The sequence below is a fragment of the Notamacropus eugenii genome, chromosome 3, assembly GCF_028372415.1.
Source record: "Notamacropus eugenii isolate mMacEug1 chromosome 3, mMacEug1.pri_v2, whole genome shotgun sequence".
NCBI classification, from domain to species: domain Eukaryota; kingdom Metazoa; phylum Chordata; class Mammalia; order Diprotodontia; family Macropodidae; genus Notamacropus; species Notamacropus eugenii.
Window position 1 is genome coordinate 252,127,744 of NC_092874.1, and position 22,727 is coordinate 252,150,470.

Sequence of the window (22,727 nt, forward strand, 5' to 3'; positions counted from 1 at the left end):
AAGAAGAAGAAGAAGAAGAAGAAGAAGAAGAAGAAGAAGAAGAAGAAGAAGAAGAAGAAGAAGAAGAAGAAGAAGAAGAAGAAGAAGAAGAAGAAGAAGAAGAAGAAGAAGAAGAAGGAGGAGGAGGAGGAGGAGGAGGAGGAGGAGGAGGAGGAGGAGGAGGAGGAGGAGGAGGAGGAGGAGGAGAAGGAGAACGAGAACGAGAACGAGAACGAGAACAAGAAACTAGATGTCACTTTTCAGGAAATTATCTAGGACAACTTCCCCGATATTTTAGAACTCAAAGATAAAATATAAATTGAAAGAATCCCCTGACTGCCTCTTGAGATATCACAATGACAACTCCCAGGAATTCCAATATAGCCAGATTCAAGAACAGCCAAATTTCAGGGCTCCCAGGTCAAAGAAAAATATTTCATGCAGTCAAAATTAAATAATTCTAATATCTTGGAGCCACAGTCAGGGTAACACTAGGCTTAGCTGTTTCTACATTAAAAGATCTGAATGCTTGGAATATAATATTATGGCAGGGAAAGAGCTAAGATGACAATCGAGAGTCATCTACCAATCAAAATTCAGTATAATTCTTGACAGGGGGAGGGGTGGAAATTCAATGAAATAGAGGGATTTCAAAAGATGAAAAGACAAGAGCTGAATAGAATATGTATACACACATATATTATTTTTACTTTCAAATAAAAGACTTAAGGGAAGCAGGAAAAGGTAAACAAGAAAATGAAATCATGAGAGATTCAATAAAATTCAACTATTTATGTTCCTATGACACTTGTAACTCCTAAATTTTTTCTCATTATTAGGACTTTTAGGAGGAGTATACATAGACATAGGGCATGAGTATGAGGCATATATGATGGGATGATTATCTAAAAAAAATTAAGGAATAAGAACAGGGAAGTCACTGGGACAAGGGTAAAGGGAGACAGAATGAGATAAATTATGCTTAAAAGGTGCTAAAGAATTTTTGTAATGGTTGGTAAGATGGGAGAGTTAGGGAGAAGTATGTGAAACTTATTTTCATCAGAATTGTGTCAAATAGTGAATAACAAAAACACTTAGATTTTGAACTCTGTGTTATCACAGAGGTAAGTAGGAAGGGAAGAGGATAAAAGAAGGGAGGGGAGAACTGATAGTAGACAGAGTAGATCTGGGGACATAAAAATCAGAAGGCTATTAAGAACGGATATGACGAAAGGAAAGAGAAAATAAGAAAACATGGGGAAATAGAATGAAGCATACATAATAAGCTATAACTATAAACAAAATTATAGCAAGTTTCTCTGATAAATGAACAGATGCAAAGTGAAATGAACAGAACCAGGAGAACATTGTATGCAGTAACTGCAACATTGTATCATGATCAACTATGAATGACTTAGCTCAGCAATACAATGATTAAAGACAATTTTGAAGGACTTGTGATGAAAAAATGCTATTCCTCTCCAAAAAAGATAGATAGGCTCTCTGCTTTAACAAATGATGAACAGGATGTTTTCAGGGGGAAAATATACATAGAAAGTCCTACATGAACTGAAACAAAGTCAAATGAGCAAAAGTAGGAGAACAATGTACACAGTAAAAGCAATATTGTATGATGATATACCTTAGCTATTCTTAGCTAAGATATAGCTAATGATCCCAGATAATTTTGTAGGACTTATGACAAAAGGTGCTGTCCATCTCCAAAGAACTGGTCGAGTCTGATTGCACACCAAAAATGCTTTCTTTTCACTTTATTTTCTTCCCTTGGAGGTTTTTGTCTATATTTATTTTCACAGAATGACCTACGTATAACTGTATTCTGCATGACTACTCATATATACCTATGTCAAATCACTTGCCTTCTCAATGGTGGGAAGGAAGGGGGGGGGGCGGGGATGGGTGGTAGAGAATTTGAAACTAATTTGAAAAAAAGAATGTTTAACTGGTTTTTTTACACAATTGGGAAAGTTGGGAAAAATGAGCTATTAAAAAATATTTTTAAAAATAAGAATATTTTGTGAGCTAAAATATGCAGAGCTTCAAAAGAAAGTCCCTAGATTTTCTAAATCCAATAACCTTGAAGAAGACTTCCTCAAACGTTTTTGAGGCTATGCACAGAAGGAGAAATGAGAACAGCTACAGTGCTCTCTCTGCCTGAAATAACTGGAAGGTTTATGGTGTTCCCCAGGTATACATTCTAGCACTGCTTCTAGCCTAGTAGCAGACAACGCTCCTACATCAACACCCACACCTCATTTCATAGACAAATTCCATTTCTTCATTATACTTAAGAAATTGTATCATTACCTTTCATTTTTTTGCAAAATGATCATTGAGTTTAATCACTGAGTCAAGTTTCCCAAAGCTAGAGGTGCATATACATAGAGGATCACTGTTTTCTACAGTGTGAGAAACTTCATTCATCCTCATGTCAACAACTTATTTCTAACTTAGCACACTGATGCAATTGATATCTCATTAAGTCCTAGATGTTTGCTCAACACACATTCTGACTCAATGCTGTAAAGGCCCTTCTTAACAGATGTCAGAGGTAGGTCTCAAATTCAAGTTTTCTTGACTCTGATCCCTGAGTTCTATCGATATTGCGGCCCTGAAATAATCATGGAGATTTGCATGTGAATAGGGCTCATAGGAAACACATTAGATTGGAAGAATCTTGGTAATATATGATTCAGGCAAATCAGCATAAAATGATCCCAAGATACACACACATGCACACACATGCATAATACACACATGCATACATATACATATACACACATACACACATATGTCTATAATACTGATTTTTGTTGATTAAAAATATCTTAAACAGTTTTGCACCTATCCTTAGATGCTTTAGTCATTTAGTTAGAGAATCAACCAATGGAAGAATGAAATAGGTCAATTAGGATTGTCACATTTCTAATTCATAATTCTTGACCAGAGAGATAGCTATGAATGGTATAGAAAGCCTCAAGCAATTGTCACTTTGTTTTTCAGAATGCTTTGGTGATGACTGAAACCAAGAATGGAAGTATTCTGGTGTATATGGAAGCATGAAAAAGTAGGTGAGGTAAAATAAGTATTTCAGCATTTTTTTTTCCCTTCATGGTGAATAATCAGAGCTCCAGTGAGAGATATCTTTGTCTCTAGAAAGGCTTCTACGCAATAGTTAATGATAATGAGGTATTTTGAAAATGAAAGCACATTAAAGTTATCTTTTTGATCAAAAATGTGACTTGCTTAAGCACATTTCAGAAAGAAAATTTCAAGGACAATAATTTGAATTTACAAAAAAAATTGTGCTTTCATAAAAACTCAAATGACTAATTTTAGTTTCCTAGAAAGTGCTTAATTTAGGAAGGATCTTAGGAACATACTTTTTCTTTCTTTTTTTTTATCAATATGTCTTTTGTTTATTTTTTTTTATTTAACTTTTAACATTCATTTTCACAAAATTTTGGGTTACAAATTTTCTCCCCTTTTGTCCCCTTCCCCCCCCAAACATCAAGCATTCTAATTGCCCCTATGACCAATTTGCTCTCTCTTCTATCATCCCTCTCTGCCCTTGTCTCCGACTTCTCTTTTGTCCTGTAGGGCCAGATACCTTTCTATACCCCTTTACCTGTATTTCTTATTTCCTAGTGACAAGAACATTACTCGACAGCTGATTCTAACACTTTGAGTTCCAACTTCTTTACCTCCCTCCCTCTCCACCCCTTCCCTTTGGAAGGCAAGCAATTCAATATAGGCCAAATCTGTGTAGTTTTGCAAATGACTTCCATAATAGCTGTGTTGTATAGGACTAACTATATTTCCCTCCATCCTATCCTGTCCCCCATTACTTCTATTCTCTTTTGATCCTATCCCTCCCCATGAGTGTCGACCTCAAATTGCACCCTCCTCCCCATGCCCTCCCTTCTATCATCCCCCTCACCCCGCTTATTCCCTTATCCCCCACTTTCCTGTATTGTAAGATAGGTTTTCATACCAAAATGAGTGTGCATTTTATTCTTTCCTTTAGTGGAATGTGATGAGAGTAGACTTCATGTTTTTCTCTCACCTTCCCTCTTTATCCCTCCACTAATGAGTCTTTTGCTTACCTCTTTTATGCGAGATAATTTGCCCCATTCAATTTCTCCCTTTCTCCTCCCAGTATCTTTCTCTCTCACTGCTTGATTTCATTTTTTTTAAGATATGATCCCATCCTCTTCAATTCACTCTGTGCACTCTGTCTCTATGTATGTGTGCATGTGTGCATGTGTGTGTGTGTGTAATCCCACCCAGTACCCAGACACTGAAATGTTTCAAGAGTTACAAATATTGTCTTTCCTTGTAGGAATGTAAACAGTTCAACTTTAGTAAGTCCCTTATGACTTCTCTTTGCTGTTCACCTTTTCATGGTTCTCCTCATTCTTGTGTTTGGAAGCCAAATTTTCTTTTCAGCTCTGGTCTTTTCATCAAGAATGCTTGAAAATCCTCTATTTCATTGAAAGACCAATTTTTCCCCTGAAGTATTATATTCAGTTTTGCCGGGTAGGCGATTCTTGGTTTTAGTCCTAGTTCCTTTGACTTCTGTAATATCCTATTCCATGCCCTTCGATCCCTTAATGTAGAAGCTGCTAGATCTTGTGTTATCCTGATTGTATTTCCACAATACTTCAATTGTTTCTTTCTAGCTGCTTGCAATATTGTCTCCTTGACCTGGGAACTCTGGAATTTGGCCACAATGTTCCTAGGAGTTTCTCTTTTTGGATCTCTTTCAGGCGGTGTTCTGTGGATTCCTTGAATATTTATTTTGCCCTCTGGTTCTAGAATCTCAGGGCAGTTTTCCTTGATAATTTCATGAAAGATGATGTCTAGGCTCTTCTTTTGATCATGGCTTTCAGGCAGTCCCATAATTTTTAAATTGTCTCTCCTGGATCTATTTTCCAGGTCAGTTGTTTTTCCAATGAGATATTTCACATTATCTTCCATTTTTCCATTCTTCTCGCTTTGTTCTGTGATTTCTTGCTTTCTCATAAAGTCCTTAGCCTCCATCTGTGCCATTCTAATTTTGAAAGAACTATTTTCTTCAGTGAGCTTTTGAATCTCCTTTTCCATTTGGCTAATTCTGCTTTTGAAAGCATTCTTCTCCTCATTGGCTTTTTGAACCTCTTTTGCCAATTGAGTTAGGCTAGTTTTCAAAGTGTTATTTTCTTCAACATTTTTTTGGGTCTCCTTTACCAGGGAGCTGATTTGCTGTTCATGCTTTGACTTCATGTCTCTCATTTCTCTTCCCAGCTTTTCCTCCACCTCTCTAACTTGATTTTCAAAATTCTTTTTGAGCTCTTCCATGGCGTGAGCCCATTGGGTGGGCTGGTACACAGAAGCCTTGATTTCTGTGTCTTTGCCTGATGGTAAGCATTGTTCTTCCTCATCAGAAAGGAAGGGAGGAAATGCCTGTTCACCAAGAAAGTAACCTTCTATAGTCTTATTTCTTTTCCCTTTTCTGGGCATTTTCCCAGCCAGTGACTTGACCTCTGAATATTTTCCTCACACCCACCTCGCCTCCTCATCCTCCCAGCCAGTGTTTGGGGTCTGAGATTCAAATGCTGCTTCCAGCCTCAGGGCTTTGGGTGGGGGCAGGGCTGCTATTCAGTATGAGATTAAGTTCAGGTGCTGAGGTCTGGGCAGGGCCACCTCTCAGGCTCAGTTCCCTCAGGGAGTTTATGCACAGACCTTCAACAATGGATCCAGGCTCCTGCCTGCTTGGGGAGCCCCGATCTGCCACCGTCCCTCAGGTTTTGTCTCCCGAGGGGGCCTGAGCCATGGGGGCACCCCACTCCCCCCTCAACCTGCCAAAGAGACTCTCTCACAAACCCCCGTCACCTGTGGGTGGAGGACTTGTGCAGCTGCTGGAGATCCTGTCCCTGAAGCCTGCTCGGATCTGTTCCTCTTGGTGCCGCGTCCTCGGCAGGGCTGTACTCAGCTCCCAGTCCCGGCTCCCAGTCCGCAGCGCGAAGACCCTTTTGTGAGAGGTTTGCAGGTCTCTCCGGAACAGAAATCTCCCTTGCTCCAATGTTCTGTGGCCTCTGGGTGAAGAATTCCCCGTGAGTTACTTCTTTGTAGTTGTTCTATGGGTTGTAGGAACATACATTTTCAAGGGAAAGTGAATCCTTGAGAGATGATCTCTCCCAGTGTCATCTCTAAATTGCTCTGTTTTGTATAATAGAATTCAGTCGTTCTGTTGTGTATCACATAATTACTATACTTCAAAATTATCAAAGTTTATTAAAATGGAACATAATTGAAATGGATAGTGAAAATATAAAGAATAAGAAAATATATTTTTAAAAGTCATTGGGTTTTTTTTATTTAAGCAAGTTTCTTTTTGATTCATTCATTCATTCATTCATCGATCCATCTATCCATCCATTCATTCACTTCAAATATAAGACTGAATAAATACCTTTTCCAGACATTATACCAGGTAATGGGAGGATAATACAGTGGAAAGAGTGTTGGACCTGGAATAGAACGACTTATGTTCAAAACTCTACTCTGTCATTTACTACTGGTATGACCTTGGGCAACTCACTTTATTGTTGCATAACTGAAAATTTTCCTCCAAAATGTGTAATTTCCAGCTGCATGAATAATTAAGGGACTGAATCTCTTTTGATACTAGTTGCACTGATTTGACTCTTCAATGAATGAATATAAAAACAAATGAATGAAAAGTCATTCATTACATGCTTATGCTGTACCAAGAATTGTGTTAAATGTCAACACAAAAATAGTAAAAAGAATGAAATTCCTACTCAAGTGTTTCACACTCTGAGATTCAAGAAATCTTAGTTTGAGTCTGAATGTGAAAGCTTAGAAGTACTAAAGGTATAATATCATGACTGGTGGCAAAGGTCAGTGGTCCCTAGGATGCATCAATAAATCAAAGTGCAGTGTCTGTCAGTCTGAAGAGCACAGAGGCAGCACAGATATTGGTCCTGCATCTTTCTTGAAAGAATACAGTTGGTTACTCCAATATGATCCAAGTGGGTTGAAGAGTCAGATGACTCAGAGTCTTCAGGCATTCTAGAAAGTTAAGGCAGTAGTCATATAAATGCTTTTCAAATTCATGTCACTAAAATTATACATTTCATATTTTTATACTTGCCTCTGTCCCTTGTTTGGTTAAGTGTGTATACTCTACTCATAGTTGTGACAGCTATATAATTGGCTTCTATTCTAATTCTCCTGGTATATGATATTTATCATTAAGTCATACATTCATTTTGAATTTTTTGAGGAAGAGAGTGCAATATCTTCCTTAAGATGATGGTTGCAACCTCTTTTTTGTCAGACTGCTTACCAGGTTTTCTAGTATTTCTTGACATACAGTTATTTCCTAGTGTGTTTTTTTTTTATTTCCGCTTGGTAAAATATTTGATTTTTGAATCAAATTATTTTTAATTCTTCCTTGCCTTATCTGTTTATTGACCTACTTTTGTATTTCTTTTCCAGATACAAGTGATTTTGTTGAGTTCTGATTTAAAATATAATTCAATGTCTGGACATGTTATTTCCCCATTCTTCCATTACTCCCCCCCCCTACAATATTTCCCTTGATAATCTAAAAACTCTTGTTCCTCTATGAATTTTAGTTATTATTTTGTCTAGCTTTGAAAAGTATTCCTTTGGTAGTTATGCTAATTCTATACTGTCTCTATATTAGCATCATTGATATAAGCATTTTTTAATGTACTGACAGAGCCAAGCAAGTATAAAACATTCCTGTTATTACTTAAGTTATTCTTTATTTCTTTAGGAAATAATTAATAATTACATCCTTACTAGTATATTTTTTTTTTGTATTTTGGACTATTGACTGTGATTTATCAATTTTATCTCATTAATTATGTTAATCTTTACTCTGTCCTCAGTGTTTAATATGTGTTAATTTAAAATATATTGAATGATTTGGGGGGTAAACAATCTTTCCATAATCTGATCTCTAGTTCAGTTACTTTCATTTGTAGTGGTCTCAGGACAACTCCCTCCTCCTCTTACTTCTGTTGTTCCTTTATTTTGATCAGTTAATTAATATACCCCTTGTTTATTTTGTCATAGATTCTATTTTATTAATTTTTTTTACCTTATATACCTATTGTTGAGGCTTTCACTCCTCTATCTCCAATCTTTTTTGAGTTTTAGAGCTCGATATTCACAGATAATGCTATCTTTTTTGCTTTCATTTTTTTTTATATTTAGCACATCTGAAGTTTTCGAATAAATCTTTTTCTTTTCTTTTTTTCAACATCCTTAAAGAATTATTTTGTTTCCGTTTTGTTGCTTAGCTACATTTTCACTTTGTTGTATTTCTTTGGCTATTTCAGAACTAATGTAGGGAACCTAGATAAATCAATCATCAAAAAGAGCCATTCATTCACTTACCTTTCTCTTTCCTTAAATAATATTCAATTTATAGGGAGACAAAATTTCCCCAAAGACTGTCAAATTTCTTTATACTATCGTTTCTAAAACAGTCCACAGTAGTATGGCTCTTTCAGCAACTTCTTTCTTGCACCCAAACCATCTTCTGTGGCCTTCCTTGTTGACTTTGATCTGCTGCTTTGAGCAAACCTTAAGTTCGGGTTTCATAGTTTCTTGATTTGAGCAATGTCTCCTTGTAAATAACTTTTTTTTTTTGAGTTTCCTGTAATCATAAGCAGTAGCATGGTAGAGTGATATCAGTCATCTTTAAATATCTTCAAACAATGTATCCCACCTACAACCAATAAGCTTTGCAAGGAGTTCCCCACCCCCCCACCCTTGCTTTAATTGACTTCCTCCATTTCCTGTAGAATCAATTTCTTATGTTGTAAATACTGGTTCTCATTTGACAGTCCCCCAAACTAGCTGCATGTAATTGAACTGATTCTGCTCTGAGATGTTGTAGTAACATATAGATAGATAGATAGATAGATAGATAGATAGATAGATAGATAGACAGACAGACAGACAGACAGACAGACAGACAGACAGACAGACAGACAGACAGATAGATAGATAGATAGATAGATAGATAGATAGATAGATAGATAGATAGATAGATAGATGGATGGATGGATGGATGGATAGATGGATGGATGGATGGATGGATGGATGGATGGATGGATGGATGGATGGATAGATAGATAGATGGATGGATAGATAGATAGATATGTGTGTGTATGTATATATGTGTATATATATATGTGTGTGTGTGTGTGTGTATAGGTTGACAGCTTAAGCAACATACTGTGTCCATTATGCATCCAAGGAAAGGATGAAGTGCATTTGGAAGATTTATTTTTTTCTATTGAAAAATATAGAAAACATTGCATTTTTTCTATTGAATAATCCTAGAAAGAGGCTATATCATGAATAGTGACATGTTTTTATGGAGTTAGTGAACAGAAAGCTTTGGAAAAGAATATTTTTAAACATTCAAGGTACTACTCACCGGTGCCGTGTCTATTTTGATGTCATCTTTTGACATATATTTATTATACGATATTTAATGTTTTTAAAATATTCCTTTGCAAATTATTTTTATGGCATCATTTCTCTTAATTTGCCTGAGTATTTTTGTCTTTAAAGGTAACTATTTCCATTCCCAGTCATATCTCTTGCCCTTCTATTTACTAGGGTTAGGCTATCTCAACTCTTTTTCTCCTGTTGCCTCAGAAAAGAAATGCTCTTTTATATAAAGTTCCTCTCTGTGTTGTATTAGATACATTTTTATCAAGGCTTTTCAATGCGTAAACTAAGAAACATATCATGAAGTTTACAGGAAACTTTTCAAATATATGAACATTCACATATTTTAAAATTTCTAAACATAGACTCTCTGTTGTTGAGGGGTCAACCTGAAGACAATTTCAGTGGGAAAAAAAGTTATTTACATTCAAATATCTTGGAAATCATCAATGAAAAAGAGAAATGTATAAAACTACCCAAATATAATTTATAATTATATATATTTTTCTCCAGGATTCTCAATCCATATCCATTTCATATCCATGCATGCATGTGGCTATGATGAATTTTCTTTTTATTGAATTGAATTTTCCCCACCACCAAATTCAATACTTTGTTGTTTTGACACTAAATTTGCATGATTTCAGTGTTCTTCCTTAGTAGGAAGTTCAATAATAATAAAACTGGTTTGTGAGAAATAAACAGATTATATTTAATAAAAAAAAAATCCAATGGAAAGCCAGATTTTTATGGCTGTAGCATTTAATTAGGGGCAGTTAGGTGCACAGTGAACAATGTTTTGAACCTGAAGTCGGAAAGACTCATCATGACTTACAACTGGTCTGAAAAGCTGACTGTCTGTATTATCTGGGCCAAATCACTTAACCCTATTTTTTTTAAGTTTTCTCATCTGTAAAATTAGCTAGAGAAGGAAATGGCAAACTACAGCAATATCTTTGCCAAGAAAATAACAAAATAGGATAAAAAAATAAACATGAGAGAAATTCCTGAACAACAATAACCATTTAGTGATCATTCCTCAAAGCACATTGAAGAGGTCAAAGTATGAGTCTTCTTCATCAATCCCATTCATCATTCCACAACTTACTATTTTTATTTCTCTTTATGATATTTCTATTCAGGCAAAACTAAGTTCACATAAAGGTGTTTAAGAATGTCTATGATTCAGTATTATACTGGAAATGTTAGCTTTAGTGATAAGAAAAGAAGATATTGAAGGACTTAGAAAAGGCAATGAAGAAACAAAACTGTCACTCTTTGCAGATGATATGATAGCATCCTTAGAGAATCCTGGAAAATCAACTAAAAAGAAACTGCTTGAAATAAATAAAAATTTTAGTAAAGTTTCAGGATATGAAAAAAATACACAAATAATATGCATTTCTATATATTACTAACAATGCCTAGAAGCAAGAGATTGGAAGAAAAATTCTATTTAAAGTCACTGTAGACAATATAAAATATTTGGGAGTGTATCTGCAAAGACAAATTCATGAACTACATCAATACAATTACAAAACACTTTTCAGACAAATGAAGTCAGAACTAAATAATTGGAAAAAATATAATCTGCTGGGAGTGGGGGGAGGCAGAGTCAAGATGGCAGAGTGAGAGCAACGCCTCACTGAAGCCCTTAGACAAACTCCTTCAGATACTTCTAAAAAGAGAATCTGACCAAATTTTGGAGGTGCAGAATCCAGTAGGAGACAGACTGTGGCAGATTCAAAGCCCAGGACAGGCTGGAAGGTCCACAGGAAGGATCTGTTCCACGGGGGTGAGCATACATCTATTATGAAATATAAAATGGATATACACAGAGGTAATGGGTATAAAGTAAATGATGTCATGTTAACAATATGATTTAAGCATGCAAAGGAATTGTAACAGGAAGTGTGAAAAGGAGGAAGCAGAAAATGGTAAATTACATCACAGGAAGAAGTACTAAATTATAGTAGAGGGAAAGAGGGGAGGGAGATGAGCATTGTTTGAGAGGTACTCTCATTTGATTTGGTTCAAGGAGGGAACAATTAACTTAAGTATTTAATTCTAACTAGCTGTATAGGCAGTAGGAGTGGAAGGGGGAAGAAAGGGGAGAGGAAGCTAAAAGGGAGGGAAGAAGCAGTAAGGGTAAAGGAGAGTAAAAGGGAGGGGGGTTAAAAGAAGGAAGGTAAGGCTGCAGGAGGTGATGGTGAAAAGTGAAAACTATTGAGGAGGGGAAGGGAGTTGGGAGAGGTAAAAGCACAAATGGTGGGAAAGAGGATGGAGGGAAATACACATTTCAATCAAAACTGTGAATGTGAATGAAATGAACTCTCCCATAAAACGGAGACAGATAGCAGAATGGATTAAAAGCTATAATCCATCAGCATGTTGTTCACAAGAAACACATTTGAAACGGGGGGATACACGCAAGGTAAAGGTCAAAGGCTGGAGCAGAATATATTGTGCTTCAGTTTATGTAAGAAAAGCAGGAGTAGCAATCATAATCTGAGATAAAGCAAAAGCAAAAATAGATCTAATCAAAAGAGATAACGAAGGAAACTATATCCTGCTAAAAGGAACCATCGACAATGAAGTAATATCACTACTAAAAATGCATGCTATAAGTGGTATAGCATCAAAATTCTTAGAGGAGCGGTTGGGGGAGTTGAAGGAAAAAATTGACCTCCCTTTCTCTGAACCTGATATATCTAACCTCAAAATAAACAAGAAAGAGGTTAAGGAGGTAAATAAAACTCTGGATAAGGTAGATATGATAGAACTCTGGAGAAAATTGAATGGGAATAGAAAAAAAATACACCTTCTTCTCAGCAGTACATGGCATAAAAAAATTGACCATGTACTAGGACATAAAAACCTCAAAATCCAGTGCAGAAAGGCAGAGATAATCAATGCACCCTTCTCAGATCATAATGCAAAAAATATATATATACATGAAATAAAAGGCCATGGAAAGATAAACCAAAAATCAATTGGAAACTTAATAGTTTAATTCTAAAGAAGGAGTGGGTTAAAGAAGAAATCATAGAAACAATCACCAACTTCATTCAAGACAATGACAATAATGAGACAACCCACCAAATCTTATGGGATACTGCAAAAGCAGTTGTTAGGGGAAGTTTTATATCTTTGAATGCCTACATAAATAAAATAGAGAAAGAGGAGATCAATCACCTGGGCATGCAGCTGAAAAAGCTAGGAAAAGAACAAATGGAAAATCCCCAAGTAAATACCAAATTAGTAATACTAAAAACCAAAGGAGAGATTAATAAAATTGAAATTAAGAAAACTATTGAATTAAGAAATAAAACCAATAATTGGTTTTATGAAAAAAACTAATAAAATGCATAGACCCTTGGTCAATTTGATTAAAAAAAAGAAAGAATAAAATCAAATTACTAATATCAAAAAGGAAAGGGGTAAACTCACCTCCAATAAGGGGGAAATTAAAACAGTAATTAGAAATTATTTTGCCCAACTTTATGCCCAGAAATTCGACAATCTAAATGAGATGAATGAGTATTTTAAAAAATCCAAATTGCTCAGATTAACAGAGGAAGAAGTTGAATACTTAAACAACCCCCGTCTCAGAAAAATAAATTGAACAAGTCATCAATGAACTCCCTAGGAAAAAATCACCGGACTAGATGGATTTACAAGTAAATTGTATCAAGCATTAAAAGAAGAGTTAATTCCAATACCATAAAGAGTATTTTTGAAAATTGGGGAAGGAGTCCTCCCAAATTCTTTTTCTGATGCAAATATGATTTCGATACCTAAACCAGAAAGAGACAAAACAGAGAAAGAAAATTATAGATCAATTTCTCTAATCTTAAATAAGATTTTAGCAAAATGAATACAGCTTCTTACCATGAGAATAATACAGTATGATCGGGTAAAATTCATACCAGGAATGCAGGTCTGGTTCAGTATTAGGAAAATTATTAGCATTATTGATCATACCAACAACAAAAAAAGAAAAGCCCCATGATTATCTCAATAGATGCAGAAAAACTTTCAGCAAAGTACAACACCCATTCCTATTAAAAATAGTGGAGAACTTAGGAATAAAGTGAGCTTTCCATAAAATAATAAGCAGTACCTACCTAAAACCATCAGCAAGCCTTATATGCAATGGAGATAAGCAAGATCCATTTCTAATAAAATCAGTGGTGAAACAAGGATGTCCATTATCACACTATTCAGTATGGTACTAGAAATGTTAGCTGTAGCAATTAGACAAGATAAAGTAATTTAAGGAAGGAGAATAGGCAAAGAAGAAACTAAGTTATCACTCTTTGCAGTTGATATGATAATATACTTAGGTAATCCCAGAGATTCAAGTAAAAAACCACTTGAAATAATAAACAACTTTGGCAAAGTTGCAGGTTACAAAATAAACCTGCACAAATCTTCTGCATTCCTATATATTAATAACAAAGTCCAACACCAAGAGATAGGAAGAGAAATCCCATTTAATGCTAGGGTAGACTCTCTAAAATATTTGAGGGTTTACCTGCCAAAACAAGCCCAGGGACTATATGAACTCAATTACAAGACACTTTTGGCACAAATAAAGTCAGATCTAAGTAAGTGGAAAAACATCAGTTACTCATGGGTAGGCTGAGCCAATGTAATCAAAATGAAAATTCTACCTAAATTAATTTACTTATGTAGTGTCATACCAATCAAACTATCAAATAATTATTTTCTAGAGTGGGGTAAAATAATAACAAAGTTCATCTGGAAGAACAAAAGGTCCAGAATTCCAAAGGGACCAATGGAAAAAATGCTAGGGAATGTGGCCTAGCCCTATCAAGTCTCAAATTGTATTATAAGGCCACAATTATCAAAACCACTTGGTACTGATTAAGAAACAGAAGGGTAGACAAGTGGAATTAGCAAGGTACTTAAGACACAGTGGGTAATGAACACAGCAAATTTCCTGTTTGATAAACCCAAAGACCCCAGATTCTGGGATAAGAACTCACTCTTCAACAAAAATTGCTGGGAAAACTGGATAACAGTGTGGCAGAAACTAGGCAGAGACCCATGCCTGACACCCTACACAAGAATAAAGTCCAAATAAGTACACGATCTAGGTTTAAAGATTGATACCATGGACAAACTGCAGGAGCAAGGAATAGTGTATTTATCAGATTTATGGAGAAGGGAAGAATTTTTGACTAAAGAAGACATAGAAAGCATTATGAAGTGTATGGTGGATAATTTTGACTACACTAAACTGAAAAGTTTTTGAAGAACCAAACCCAATGCAACCAAAATTCTCAGGGATGTAGTATATTGGGGAAAAATATTTTATATCTAATCTCAGGGATAAAGACCTCATTTTCTACAATGTATAGATAACTGAGTCAAATGTACAACAATACAAATCATTCCCCAACTGAAAAATGGTCAAAGGATATTAACAGGCAGTTTTCAGAGGAAGAAATTAAAGATATCTATAATCAAATGAAACACACTCTAAATCACTTTTGATTAGAGAGATGCAAATCAAAACAACTCTGTTGTACCACATCACACCTATTTGATTGGCAAACATGACAGAATAGGAAAATGATAAATGTTGGAGAGGATGTGGGAGAGTTGAAACACTAATTCATTGCTGGTGGACCTGTGAGCTCATCCAACTATTCTGGAGAGCAATTTGGAACTCTGTCCAAAGGGTTACAAAAATGTGCATTACCCGTTGACCCAGCAATGTCTCTTTGAGGACCATAAAAATGGCAAAGGGTCCCACATGTATAAACATGTTTATAGCAGCACTCTTTGTAGTGGCCAAAAACTGGAAATCAAGGGGATGTCCATCAATTGGGGAATGACTGAATGCATTATGGTATATGAATGTAATGGAATACTATTGTGTCTTAAGAAATGATGAACAAGAAGACTTCAGAGAGGCCTGGAAAGACTTATATGATCTGGTGCTGAGTGAAGGGAGCAGAACCAGGACAACTTTGCACACAGCAATGACCACAGTGTGTGAGAGTTTTTTATGGTAGACTTGGATCTTCATAGCAATTCAAGGACATAAAAAAAAAATCCCAATAGTCTTCTAAGGCAAAATGCCTTCCAATTCAGAGAAAGAACTATGGAATCCAATCTCAAAATGTAGCAGATCATTTGTATGTGTGTGTGTTTGTGTATTATGTTTTGGTTTGTTATAAGATTTCTCCCATTTATTTTATTTCTTCTGCACAGCATGACTACAATGAAAATGTATTCAATAGGAATGTATGTGTAGATCCTATGTAGAATTGTATGCCATCTTGGGGAGGGAGGAGGGTGTTGGTGGTTGGTAGGGGGAAAGTAAAGTCTAATTTTTTATGGTAATGATTGTAGAGCATTAAAAATAAATAAAATGATTATATTAAAATATAATTTGCTCATGGGTAGGTTGAAATAATATAATAAAAATGATAATATTCCTTAAAATAATTTACTTATTAGGTGCCATATCAATTAAACTACCAAAAATATTTTATAGAGTTAGATGAAATAATAGCAAAATTTATCTGGAAGAACTAAAGTCCAAGAATGTCAAGGGAATTAATGAAAAGAAATGCAAAGGAACCTGATGTAGCCATACCAGATATAAAACTGCAACTATAAAAACTGTCTGGTACAGGCTCAGAAATAGAGTGATAGATCAGTGAAATAGGTTAGGTACATACGACACAATGGTCAGTGACTATAGAACTCTACTGTTTGATAAACTCAAAGACTCCAGCTTATGGAATATGAACTCAATATTCAAGAAAAACTGCTGAGAAGACTTTAGAATAGTATGGCAGAAACTAGGCATAAACCAACATCTCACACTGTATGCTAAGATAAGGTCAAAATGACTTCAATTTAGACATAAAGGATGATACTAAAAGCAGTTTAGGAGAGGAAGGAATAGGTTACCTGTCAAATCTATAATCTGTATAGAAATGCTATGTAACTTATTTCGATCAGTTGCTGACTATGATATATATATATATGCATATATATTTATATACTGTGATATATATACACACATATATATGTGTGTGCGCATATACTTACATATATGTGTGTATACACACACATACACACAGAGCCCATCTTTTAAGGTTGTTTTCTACAAAAATATCTTACCTGTGTGTGTTAAAATTCTCCAAGATTTCTTGAACTGTGATAATCCAATAATATTAAGTGAGCCATATAATACATGTATTTGCAGCAAAGGTTTTTTAAATGATATGAAACCTCTATATTTTTCACTTAAAAGAATAATATTTTTTAATTCTATGTAAAGGTAGTTTTCAATATTTTTTTTTGTGAGATTTTGAGTTCTAAATTTTCTCTTTTCCTTTTCTTCTCTCCTCCTTCTTCAAGACAGCAAACAATCAGGTATAGGATGTACATCTACAATCATATTAAACATTTTCAAATCAGTTGTGTTGTGAAGAAAGAATCAGAACAGAAAGGAAAAATTCATGAGGGAGAAAACAGCAACAAGAAAAGTGAAAATAGTGCGCTGGTATTTGCATTAAGACTCCATAGTTGTTTCTCTAGATGTGGACAGCATTTTCTATCTTGTCTTTTGGAATTGTCTTGGATGAGTGTTTTATTGAGAAGACCTAAGTCTATCATAGTCAATCATCACAAATTATTGCTGTTACCATGGACAATTTTCTCCTGGCTATTCCTCTTCTGAGTTTTGTGTATTGGTCTTCCAGGTTACCTAAGAACATTCTTTGGTAAGACTAATTTTTCCAAAAAAAAAAAAAAAAAAAGACTAATTATCTGCTGTTTTCTTGTTCATTATTTTTTTGGGAGGGGGGAGGTGTTGGTGGGAGGCTTTTTCCTTTCTTTGTAATTTAATCTCTACCTCCAGGGTGGAAGGAGCTCTGTCTCAGGTTTCTTGTGCTAGCTGCTGCAGGCCCTGTTTACCTGTTGCTGTGTTAATGTTTCCCTGAGTGCCACAGGGGACCCTTGTGTGTACTGCTGTGCTAAGGGGCTGGAGTGGGGGTTGACTTTCACTGTTGGAGGCTGTAAGGATTTGGCAGCTTACTTGGTGCTGAACTGGGATCCTAGTGCTGGCATATGGCATGTGCTAAGGTCAGGTGGGGTTTTTCTGCATATCGCAAGGGTGATACTAAAGCACTTGAGGGTGTGACTCGTGGAGCATGCCTGTGTGCTCTGAACTATACTGAGGCACGTAGAGGTCTAGCACTTGAGAGAGGTCTGTTTTTCCTGGGCTGAGTTAAAGCACATAGAGATCCCACTGCTGGAGGATGCCTGCCCATAGAGAGCTACTCTGAAGCACGTGGTGCCTCTCAGAGCTGGAGATTGCCTGTTGCCCTGGTTATGCCAAGACATCTGTGAAGGTTTTTGGTTTTGGTATTTGCCTGCTCCACTACAGTGGGGTTCAGTACCTACTGCTGGTTTACTGAAGTGTGTCTTGATGCTACCTTTCAAGGACACTTCCTGTCCTGGAACGCACTCCCCTTTTACCAAGCAAAGACCTTTCTTGCCAAACCTTCAGGTTTTCAGGGTTAAAGTCCGTCCTAACCCGATCTTTCTGCTGGTTCTGCTGTTCTAGGATTTCTTCTGGGGCTCCATTTTATGGTTGTTTGGAGGTGAATATGGAAGAACTACAGTGATTTCGTTATTACTCTGTTATCCTGGCTCCCAGAAGTGAAAAGTGGATTTTGTCTTTCTATTTCTTGTTACTGGCCTTTGCCAGTAATAAATTGTAATGCCAATGGCTTTTATGGGTTTGCTTTCTTTACAAATTCTGAAACTTTGCTAAAATTGTTAATATTTTCAAGGAGTTTTTTCACTGATTCTCTGAGACTCTCTAAGTATACCATCATATCATCTGCAAAGTGTGATAGTTTTCTTTTCTCATTTCCTATTCTAATTTCTTTAATTTCTGTTTCTTTTTTTATTGCTAATACTAACATTTCTAGGAAAATATTGAAAAACAGTGGTGAAAATAGACATCATTGTTTCATCCCTGATCTTACTGGAAACACTTCTAAATTATTCCTGTTACTTATAATACTTCTTGATTGCTTTTAGATAGTTGTTTTTCACTTTGTGGAAAATCTCACTTATTCCTACTTTCTATACCGTTTTTAATAGAAATGGGTGTTACATTTTATCAAAAACTACTTCTATATCTATTGAGATAAGTGTACGATTTCTGTTAGTTTTGTTATTGATATGGTCAGTTTGGTTGATAATTTTCCTAATGTTGAACTAGCCCAGCATTCCTGCTATAAATTCCATCTGGTTGTAGTATATTATCTAAATGATAAATTACTGTGATCTCTTTGTAAGTTTTTATTCAATTTTTTTGCATCAACATCCATTAAGAAAGTTGTTCTATAACTTACTTTCTGTTTGGGCTCTTCTTGGTTTAAATATCAGCACTATCTTTGTGTCATGAAGGGAAATGTGTAGAACTCCACCTACTTTTCCAAGTAGTTTATATAGTTTTGTAGTTAATTGTTCTTTAAATGTTTGTTATAATAATTCACTTGTAAATTCATCTGACCCTGAAGATTTTTTCTTAGGGAGTTCATTGATGGCTTGTTCAATTTATTTTTTTTTTCTGAAATGGGGTTATTTGAATATATTTTCTTTTTCCATTAATCTGGGAAATTTATGTTTTTGTAACTTCATCCGTTTCAATTGCATTATCACATTTATTAGCATACAATTAGGCAAAAATATCGCTTAATTATTGCTTTAATTTCTACTTCATTGGTGGTGAAATCCTCAATTTTTGATACAGGTAATTTGGTTTTCTTCTTTTTTATTTTGTAATCAATTTAATGATTTTATTGATTTTATTAGTTTTTCCATAAAACAAGTTCTTACTATTATTTGTTAGTTCATTAGTTTTCTTACTTTCCATTTTATTAATCTCTCTTTTAGTATTTCATAATTTATAATTATGTATTTAATTGGGAATTTTACTTTGATCATTTTGTAACTTTTTAATTTACATACTCAGTTCGTTTTTCTCCTCTTTCTCTATTTTATTATGTAAGCATTTAGAGGTATAAAATTTCACCTAAGAACTGCTCTGACTGTATCCCATAAGCTTTTTTATGTTTTCACATTATCGTTGTTCTTGTTGTTGAAGTTATTGATTGTTTCTATGACTTGTTGTTTGACCCATTCATTTTTTAGGATTAGGTTATTTAGTTTCCAATTGATTTTTGGTATACCCTTCCATGGTATTTTATTACATGTCATTTTATTGTATCATCATCTGAAAAGGATGCATTTACTATTTCTGACTTTGGTTGTGAGGATTATATGCCCTAGTTCATGGTCAATTTTTGTGTAGGTCCCATGATTCTGATTTTTAATCCATTCTGCAATTTGCTTCCATTTTATGACACAGTTTAACCCATTTACATTACATTATGATTGCTAACCATGTATTTCCCTCCATCCTATTTCCCCCCATTTGTACATTTCTCTCTGTTTTCACCCTTTTCCTCAACAGTGTTTCCTTCTGACCATCACCCCCTTAAATCTGCCTTCCTTTCTACCAGCCCACCTATTGCTTCCCCTTTCCCCAACTTCCATTTTACCTTAACTTTCCCTTCTATCCTCCCCAACCTTGCCTTTTCCCCCCTTTCCCCTCCTTCTTTCATATAAGATAAGATGAATTTTTATACCTAACTGAGTGTGGATGTTATTCCCTCTTTGACACAAATCTAATTAGAATAAGAATCAAACAATGCTCACCCTTCACTTCTTTTGTTCCTCTTCCTGGAAGATAATTTACCCTATTCTGCCTCTCCCTTTCCTCTTGTCTCAGTATAATCCTTTTTTAACTACTTAATTTATTTTTCATCACATCAAAGTCAACTTATATCAATGTCTTTTCTCTATATATACTCTTTCTAAGTGTCCTAATAATGGAAACATTCTTTTGAGTTACAAACAATTTCTTCCCATGTAGGCATACAAAGAGTTGAACTTTATTATGTCTCTTATGATTTTTCTTTCCTGTTTCCCTTTTCATGCTTCTCTTGAGTTTTGTATCTGAATATCAAATTTGCTGTTCAGCTCTGGTCTTTGCATCAAGAAACTTTGAAAGTCCACTATTTCACTGAATACCCATATTTTCTTCTGAAAGTTTATGCTCAATTTTGTTGAGGAGTTGATTCTTGTAATCCAAGTTCCTTTACCTTCCAGAATCTCATACTCCCAGCTCTCTTATCCTTTAATCTAGAAGCTGCTAAATTCTTCTAATTCTGGCTGTGGTTCCTTGGTGTTTGAATTGTTTATTCCTTGCTGTTTATAGTGTTTTCTCCTTGATCAAGTAATTCTGGAATTTGCTTACAATATTCCTCAGAGTTTCATTTTTGAATCTCTTTCAGGAGGTAATTGGTGAATTATTTCAATGACTTCTTTGCATTGTGATTCTAGAATACCAAGGCAGTTTTCCTTGATAATTTCTTGGAAGATGCTCGCTCTCTCTCTCTCTCTCTCTCTCTCTCTCTCTCTCTCTCTCTCTCTCTCTCTCTCTCTCCTCATAGTCTAATACTTAAAATATCTCTCATGGATCTATTTTCCAAGTCAGTTATTTTTCAAATGAGGTATTTATAATTTCTTATTTTTTTCATTCTTTTGATCTTGTTTAAATGACTCTTGATATCTCATAGTCATTAGCATCTTCTTGCTCATTTATAATATTTAAGGAATTGTATTCTTCCGTTACCTTTTCTACTTTCTTTTTAATTTTGTCAATTTTACTTTTAAAAGAATTGTTTTCTTCAGTGGATTATTTTTCCACTTGGTCAATTCTTTCCTTTTAGGAGTTGTTTCCTTCAGTCAGTTTTTGTGCTTTTTTCCCCAAACTGTTGACTTTTCACTTTTTGTAATTCTTTGGTGTAGCTTGCCATTTCTTTCCCTAATTTTTCTTCTACCTCTAGTATTTGATATTTAAAATCACTTTTGAACTCTTCCAAGAAGATTTTTGGGTTTAGATCAATTTAAATTTCTCTGTGAGACTTCACAGGTAGCCAGAGTGTCATTTTTGTCCTCTTCTGAGTTTATGTTTTGATCTTCCCTGTTGCCACAGTAGCGTTTTACATTCAGGGCTCTTTCCATTTTTTGTTTTTCTTTTTGTTTTTTGTGGGGAATTTTGCAATTTTTTTTAGTTGAGCTGTGCTCCTGGCATATATGGGGTGCTATTCTAAGTTTCTTGTTTTGAATGTCAGAGGCCTGGTCATTGACTTTCTGCACCTGATTCTCAGGTGCTGTTGGCTTGCTCACTGCACTATGGAGGACTGGTCTAGTCATGCCTGTTTTGCCAGAGTTTAAGGTCTGGCAATTTGACTTCTTTGCCTAGTTGGATGCTTCATGGCTGGGCTGCTGTGCCACTAGCCTGTTGACCCTGGACTGAGGGGCCTCAACTGCTGATCTGTGCTATGGTTAAGAGTCTCATACTGTCTTGCCCAAACACTGTCTGCAGAGGCCTCCATTTCCCTTTTACCCAAGTGAGACAGACCTTTGCTGAAGTCTTTATAAGTTATCTTAAGCTGTACAATTGTTTCACTCAATCTTTTTGTGGGTTATGTTGCTCCAAAACCTGTTTAGACACTCAAATTTACATTGTTTCTGAGGAAAACTAGGGAGATCTCAGACAATTTCCTGGTTTCTCTCTGCCATCTTGGCTCTGACCCCCCACCAAGGCTTTTGACACTATCAAGGAGGATCTATGATAGAACAACCAGCCAAAGGGGGTTTTATATGGATTAAAAGACACATGTGTATGGAGAGTATGCTGTCACACCCTGCTGGTCTGCTGTATATTTCTCTGGAAAGGAAGGGTGCATCAGTATTAAAGGGCATCTGCAATATCTGCTAGGGAACTTGACATGTCTATTATATATACCTATGTTTATGAGGTGTGAAACGTCATGATTTTGGATGAATTTCTGTTGTTATGATGACACTCAAGTGTGTGCACCTCATAATCACTCAAAACAGTTTTGTTTCATTATCCACAGTCATAAAACTGAGTAAATGATAAAATTAATTTTGAATAGATGGCATTATTCCATTCTATGAATAATCTGCAGACCTCATTTTTCAACAAATGTACCTTGATCATGACAAGAATATAGACCCAGCATTGAACAAGACAATGTGTTAGATTGTCTTTTGGAAATTTG